At 41.4% G+C, this 8,564-nt stretch overlaps 1 pseudogene; it reads right to left on the bottom strand.

Annotated features, from left to right (window-relative positions):
• Positions 1-8,564, bottom strand: part of LOC104962368 (uncharacterized) — a 23,892-nt pseudogene that overhangs the window by 7,323 nt on the left and 8,005 nt on the right.

The raw sequence follows: 8,564 nt of genomic DNA, 5'->3' as shown, positions 1-8,564 counted from the left end.
ACTTGCGCTCCTGGACCTCCGTGCAGGAGCTGGGAAACCACTGCGCTGTAGCATAAGCCCATACAGGCCTGGAGGAAGATAATCCACGATATGGGGGGAGAGTTTGCCATTATTTCCATGCACACTCTATCATGAGGTAAGGCGTGTCTGAGTGTCTCTACAGCCAAGTAAGCTGCGGCCCGACTCTCCACGGTCACAGCTGGAGGAAAGAAGATTGCGTGCAGTGGCTGTTAACCAAAAGCCGGTCAGGGCAGTATGATGGGTCGATGTTGTTGGACGACAGGGCGTTTATGCATCAGGGCTCCACCCACTGTACCCATAGAGTCCAGTAGAGGGCGGAGCCTGTGTAAGATATAACGGGCGGTTACGTATTGTAACCCTAGTTATATAAGCACAGACAGAGCCCTCTACTTGGGGCCCTATCTATGCCGCTAACTGAAGAGGGTGTAGGATGACAGTCAGGAGGTGTGGCCGCCTTATGGGCTTTTATGCGCATTCAGGTAGGCCCGCCCCGAGGGGCTGGCTACGTTTATAGATATCTCAGTAGGTGAATGCTCGCATAGTATGGTTAAGAGGTAGTACCCATAGTGTACAGTAGAGGGCTCCGCCTGTGCTTATACAACTAGGGTTATACGTAACCCCCTGTTTCTACTGTACCATGGCAAATATACAAACAAATATCACTTCTGGACGTAGCACTTAAAAGGTTTGGCTTGTTTGAAACCAATGCACTAGCACTTGGTTCGGCTTTTTAAAAGCTAATGTACTTGAAGGATTTTAGCTTTTTTAGTTTGTGTCTTCATGGTCAGATGCAATTTTGTAAGCAGCTTTGGATAAAAGCATCAGCTAAATGTAATGTAATGACATCTTCCTGTGTACTTTCAGATGTCCCCTCACCTGCAGCGAAGCGAGCCTCCTTCTCTCCGTCACTCAGGTCGCTGTAAGCATCGTTCTCGATCCTCCTCTCCTCCTTCTGCAGGCTGTTCTGCACCGCGCTCCCCAGCGGCCCCGCGGTTGGTTTGCCCCAGCTCTGCCACTCGATCATGTGGGCAACGCGACCGTGGGCCATGGCAGTGGGCTTGGTCACTTTGTCCTTCATGGAGCGAGGCACACCTACAACAGGTATGGGGCAGCAGGAGGGGCACATTCACACACACACACACACACACACACACACACACACACACACACACACACACACACACACACACACACACACACACAGACAACACACACCAGACACACACAAACACTGTCAGAACTACTTCTGTCCTCTGCAGTTGATGACACCTCCAGCTGAGGCCCGGGGGGGGGAGGGAAACTGTCTAATACATGAAACTGTCATAAATAATGCCAATGGGGTTATGAATGTACTGGAAAGATGTGTGTACAGTCTCTGGGTGTGAGAACATGAAAATGACCTAGTCATACTATTTCAAATACATTTAGTAGTCCATGAATATCTATACCGTTATCTATGAAGAACAATCTTTATTTTTAAGCAAAAATCTGCCTGATATTTAAACATTTAACCTCTTACTTAATGAACCATCCTGCTGGTGTTATTAAGGATTCAATTACTAAATGCCATGAGAACACAACAGTGGTGTGAATATGTATTTATTCTAAACAAACCTACAGCTAACCTTTAAACCACTGCTGCTTCAAACGTCCGACAGTAGAGCTAAACCTGAGAATATCAACCAGATACTTGCAAAGTACCTTCACCAAAACCTTTGACATTTTCCACTTTTCCGTTATTAACCCTATGCCGTTCATCAAAATGAGTCTTGACAGTCACCACTCACCATCTATTCATTTCAATTTCATCGTATTCTATTTTAAATACTAATGACGTATGTGACTGGATGTGCAGAGAATGATGATAAAATCTCATGACCTCATTTAGTAACAAGTGGATTCTGAAATGTTATTTAAAAAAGATATATCTCTCAGTCTCTTGAGATTCGGAAAAAAACCTGAGTACAACAAAGGTACGTTTTCTTTAAGTTGTTCTTCCTTGAACTCTGTATTAATAATTACATATCCCATCTCTGGGATCTTATTAAATAAAAGTGTGAAATATTCAAATAACTTTATGAATGGAGATGTAGTATTAGTACATCTTAAATAAACAAATACATTAAATTATCTGAATCTGCGTCATAAAAATGCAGATCTCTGCAAAGTCTGGTCAGAGGCCAGGTGACATGAGCTAACTATGGTGACGAATTTGACAGCATTGCCTGTGTGCTTGATTCAAACAGAACGGTGCTTGGATGACGGCTGAAACGCTGACTAACCCATATTAATGATTAAAGCCATTACTCATCTCCCGGTAAACAGAATAAATGAGATTCATTAGACTCTCCGTAATCAAAAACGTCGCGCAGGGACTGAGAGAGGCACAGAAAAGTCATCGCTAAACACACGTTAAGAAGGGCGACTGGCAAATCTCTCCCCAATTAGGATGCAAATGCACAATTGAAACCAGGGATATATACTCTGAGTCAAACGCTCGCAGAGAGGATGATCAATGAAAAATGTAATTAAAATCAAACAGACGTTTATAAACAGGGACAGAGATTTAGAAATTGTTCCCCGAACCAGGGGGCAAGTTACTGGCCGAGTTATACATAGAAACAGTTCTTTCCCCTTAGACAAAGAGAGCCAATCTCATTTGAAAATCAAACAATCGCTGCGGAGTCTTATTGGAGATGGAAATAGGAATTGAAAGAATGGGGATGAGGGGTGAGGGAAGGTGTTGGGGTCCTGGCTATTTAAAGGCTCACAAAAAAATGCTAAACACTGTTCAGATATACCAACAGATTTCTTCAAAGTGCACCAGACACAAAAACAAAAAGACACTTTTTACAAAGACACTGAGGGGCTACACTTAAACACAACAAAGCACATAGACCTACAGTTAGAAACACATATATAACACACAAGAGGCACCGGCCACTTGAAGTCACGACACTGCACAAAAGAGTCACTGCCTCACATATATATCTGGCCACACCACCGACAGCACTGCCACGGTACGAATACACTACATTTCCCAACACACCTGTGGAGATGCTTCAGTAGGTCATTAAAGTAAGTAATCTCACTTACTTTAGTTTCTTTGAAATAAAAAGATCTGATTGGATTTCCATCAATGACTCTGCGAATGCGTCATTGACGTCTGTCGTTGTTGTTGTGTCAATGGAAGAGAAGGTAAAGTAGGGAGTGATAAAGGAAGGGGCACCCACAGGGTGGCCATGTTGGTTCCAAGCTCCTCCTCCTCCTCAAGAGTGAAGTTGTTGTTGAGGCAAAGTTTGATTTAGAAAATCAACCGTTTATGGCAAAGGTGAAAAGATAATTTCAGTTGTTTTTTTCAAGTGTGTCAGATGATTTTGGAATGCAGAAAAGCTAGAATGGAGTTTGTATCTTAAAAACAAATCTCAAAGTAAAAGCAACTCCTGATGTAAGATAACCTCTGGGATCCTATAGTGGCCATAAACTCCCCGTGACCATCTCGCCTCTCATTTCATGTTCCTTTTTATGTGTAATAAATTGAAGACATTGCCTAAAAATTGCTTAATAAAATATCATTTAAAATGACATACAGTTGGTAAAACCTTTTGGGAAAAACAGCCGTTCTTTGATATAATTCTTAATTAGCTTGTTTTCTTAGCTGTAGAATGGTATGAATATTTGGAGAGTGGATATTAAGCTGAAAGAGATTTGTATGGCTAAGTTGCTTCTTTTGTTTTGTTTTGCTAGAGAAGCAGCTTCTTTGATTTTAGCATGTTTCATTAGTTACCGGTTACTCACTTTATGATAGTAATTCTGAATATAATTACAAATATAAACAGTGAAAGTACTATATTAAAGTTAGAGAGTAATCTACCATGCAATGAACAGCACAATGTACTGCTGGATGGATTTTGCATTATGCTGCAGCAACATTTGATTTAATTAAGAAGGAAAACAACTTATCTGACATCTTAGGGTTTTTTTTCAAATTCCATTCTGCAAAGTGAAATGAATGCTTTGGTTGTCTAGCAACAGCCATAAAGACCTCACTAAGCTAAGGTAAGGCTAAATGAGTGCTAACATTGAGCAGATTTACATTTCAAGCATAATGAAAACTAAGTATTTGATCAACTTTTTTTAATTGGTCTTAATATCACATTTACTCATTTATATTGAAGCAGAAATGGGAAAGGTATGTTGCAGATGTGTCTGGTAGTTCTGTCAAACCACACATCGATCATTCAGCTCCTGCACGACTCCACCAAATAACCATCTGAATATCAAATGTAAATAAACCAAAAACTATCTTTAAAACAGCGGGGAAAGGAAGTTTAGCCCCCGTTACTTCTCAACAACAACTTGACCCTTGACCCTCTGTGGAGTACATTGAGTCAACATGGGGGCAGTTTTACCATCAAGCAGCACAGACACACACCTGACACACCTGTCAGAGAGGACTTAGCCAGAGCGCCGATCCCATAGGCCTGAGGGGGCTTCCTCTTGGGGCGAGGAAGTATGGAAGTAGTGTCCTCCATGGACAACTAAAGACAGAAGGAGAAAGATAAAGAGTGGTTGGAGCGGAGAGGGTTCACAGAAAAATAAAGAGATGAGGGAATTTAAGAGAAAGGAGGATGTAGATAAAATAAGTCCAATGTCATAGGTAAAATGACAAGATCAGAATAGGTGAGAGAGAGAAAATGGAATGAAAGAAATTGAGGTGAAGAGAGCAAATATTAGAAAATAGTTAAATAGAGATAGAAGGAAGATTGTTATAAAGGGAATAAGAAAGCAGGGTTAGTTATTCAAATACTTCATACATGACTTAAAAGGATCTGTGAAGCTGACAATTGAGCGGCCCGACCAAGCAAGGAGGCAGAGGCAGAACGTCCAAAATACAACCCGGTGTGGGCATTTATTACATCATAAACATATGACACAGCCTCAATCTGCTGCCCACGTGAACACAGTCACCAGCCACCACAAGGATCTCACACACACTACCACCCACACAGACAGGGAAACAGAGCCTAAATACCCACACACTAATCAGCAATTAGACACAGGTGGGGGGGAAAGCAATTAGACACAGGTGAGGGGGGAGGAGACAACACAGGGCACCAGGTGAACACAATCAGGAGCAACAGACAAAACGGGTTTGGGGAACACCCCCAAACCAAGCCACATGTGCAATGTTACAAGGCCCGAAGCCGTCAGTCCACAGTGACGAAGTTACCTTCGTCAAAGGATCATTGCTTGAAAAGAAGAGAGTAAAAGATGTACAGTGGCTAAAAGGAAAAATGTATTCTTAATTAATAATTAATTCAAATGCAGTTGCAATAGACAACAGATTCTGGTGAGCACAGCAGCTGGTAGTCGGTGTACAATCCTCATGAAAACCTTATGATATGGAACCGTTACTGATGGATGTATGGTTTTTACTGGTAAAAGGTTAGATGAGTTACTTGTGGAAATTGTGGCCAGTAAATGTAGTAGTTCAAGTTTAGTAAGGAGATGTTTATATTGTAATGGCTAAATAGGATTAAAACTGTATTCTCCAGTTAAACAGCAATTTTCTTTCTAAAATACAATTAGTTATCTCCTTTTTAATGTTGAAAACTAAGAGCGATAAGTGAAACCTCCCCCCACAACCACCTCTTTCCTAACAGCCTTTAGTTTATAATGTAAGATCAGTGAGACATTTTGAGGTTGAATTGATTCATAAACATACTCAAATTCTGTTCCTCAAAAACTATTTTTAAAGCCAGACGATGAGAATAAAAGACAGGGCACACCCGGTGGGGCACACCAACCTGAAATTGCTCACCCTGATTCTTTTGTGATTTGTACTCTACTTCCTGGTGCCAGTGCTCATAACAAACCAACATCCGACTAATGAAACACAGAGCCAGAGCCCGGCTCCTAGTGAAGTCCCTACAGATAATTGCAGTAGGAAACAGAACCATGCCGATTATGTTACACAGAGGGATTGTGTGGTAGATTTGATGTGATATTTAGAACCAAATTGTGTATATATTGAATAAGGAAAAGCTCATATTATCTGGTCGCTCTGCGGTGTACAAGTTGAGTATCATGAAGTGTGGACCTATCTGCTTTGTAAGTGACATTGTATGGGAAGTAATACAGCAGTCAGTGAGTCAGCAGGCACACAGATGTAGTTAGTATTGGTTTCCATGATTATGGATTTATCTTCCATTAGTCTGATGTCCACTAGAAAACATGTTCAATCTCTAATAGACAAGAAGTGAACACATATTTCCCGAATTATATTATGTACTAATCTTTATTGCAAAGTCACATCTATCTGTAAAACAGAGCCTGATGAAATGTTTAAAACGTAAGCCGCATTTTAGCCTCCAATCAAATCTGAAAAATATTTGTAACACTACCTGGCCGCACCAATCAGCATGCAGACAGTTAGTGACTAGCTGAGGAATAAAGTAGAATATCTAAGAGTGTGTGGAGACCAAATCAGAGCTAAAAGGAGAACATATTTGACACTCTTCAGATGGAACGACAGAATTTGCTTTGTGTCTACTGGATATAAAAATAGACAACAGTTTATAAACACATCCCCCAGAACAAAGCCACAACACCAACAACTAAATGACTGCTACTGAATAACAGGAGGAAGCATTTACTTGGTTAAAGGGGGATATCCAGAGCTTGGCGTATAGCTAAAGATACCATTTATTCAGCAAATAAAAAGTATGTTTTATCATATGTATGCCTGACAAATTAGCTCGCAAATGAAAGTGATCTCAAAGTGAAACACCGCTCCATTTAGGTCAGCAAGTACTTTGTGTACACAAACATTTTCTCAAGACCCTGTTTCTTGAAACAGAAGTGCGTCTGTCAGACATATTTGGTCTGGGCATATTTGGGTCAACAAAATTCCCATTGCAAATACATTCTGCTGAATGAACAGTACCAGTTGAGAGATTTACTTCACCAATCAGTGAACCAGGACCTCCAATGGGAGCAGAACATCTGCTCCCTCATCAAAAAAGCACAGCAAAGGATGTTCTTCCTGAGGCAGCTGAAGAAATTCAACCTGCCAAAGACAATGATGGTGAACTTCTACACCTCCATCATGGAGTCCATCCTCACCTCCTCCATCACCATCTGGTACGCTGCAGCCACAGCCAAGGATAAGGGCAGGCTCCAGCGGGTCATCCGCTCTGCAGAGAAGGTGATCGGCTGCAATCTGCCATCCCTCCACGACCTGCACGCCTCAAGGACCCTGAGGCGGGCAGGGAAGATAGTGGCCGACCCCTCCCACCCTGGACACAAACTGTTCAGCCCCCTCCCCTCTGGCAGGAGGCTGCGCTCCATCATGACCAATACCTCTCGCCACCTGAACAGTTTCTTCCCCTCTGCTACCGGGCTCTTAAACGAGGCCCGTGTATAGTCTCTATATGCATTACATAATGCACACAATGCTCATACTGCTTACTGCACATATTCTTATTTCATAGTTTACATTCTATAATACACTGCATTCTATTTCACTGTAAATTACTGCTTTATTTTATTGCTATTTAACTATTTGTTATTACAGTGTCCTAAAAGATGTTTTGTTTTATATTAGATTATTTGTTTTATTTTTTATGTATGCACCACAACATCAAGTCAAATTCCTCGTATGTGTGAACCTACCTGGCAATAACCCGTTTCTGGTTCTGATTCAGTAACAAACTGGGACTTTTACCAAAGCTTCAGTTGTGTTCGAAAGCTTATTACAGCCTCTTATCTGTGACAATATATGAGTATATATATGAGGCTAGCAGTACAGCGGATTAGCAGAGGGCCAAGAGAGGAGGCCCTGGGGGGGAGTTTGTGAGGAATAAAAGACAAACTGGAGGATAAGAAGAGGGAGTGGGAGAGTTAGATGAGAGGGGAAGAGAGAGCGGCAGGAAGGGGTGAAGTGGTTAAACATGTAGGATGCTGATGTGTGTACGCTAAGCCCAAACACAGGTGGGTGAGTGATGGAGGGGGAAATGAAAGGAGCAGATTTCACAAAGAGACTTACATTGATCCTGTCCCAGGAAAACTCAGGATGGCCATGCTGGGTAAGGGACAAGACGGGAGGAAATAGAGGGAGAAGGGGAGGAGAAACATACAGGTGTAGCAAAGCGGGAAGAGAAGGATTGGGATATAGAAACTAGTCTTCAGCCTCATTCCTGAATTATTGCAATTGGAAATTGTTTGGAAATTCAATTGTCTGCTGATGCCCTGTCCAGAGGAGTTTAAATTAATTTAGAAAAGGTCATGAGATCCTGCAGTTTAGAATATGAATATATTAACTTATTTATATTTAAAGTGACTCTGATCTTAAAAAAAACTTAACCTTTCAAAGTATTGTTATTGTTGGTGCCACTCTTTCTATTTTCCTGCGGCCTATTGTACACAGTATACAGAGCATTTGGTTCCAAACAATGTAGATTTCTTTTTTTCTCCATTGATGTTCATTATGAAAAACAGATGGATCTACTTGATTGTTAGCAACATAGCTACTGCTATAA

This window comes from Notothenia coriiceps, unplaced genomic scaffold, assembly GCF_000735185.1.
Source record: "Notothenia coriiceps isolate Sejong01 unplaced genomic scaffold, NC01 NC01_scaffold00034566, whole genome shotgun sequence".
NCBI lineage: Eukaryota > Metazoa > Chordata > Actinopteri > Perciformes > Nototheniidae > Notothenia > Notothenia coriiceps.
This window is presented reverse-complemented; position numbering and strand designations above follow the sequence as displayed.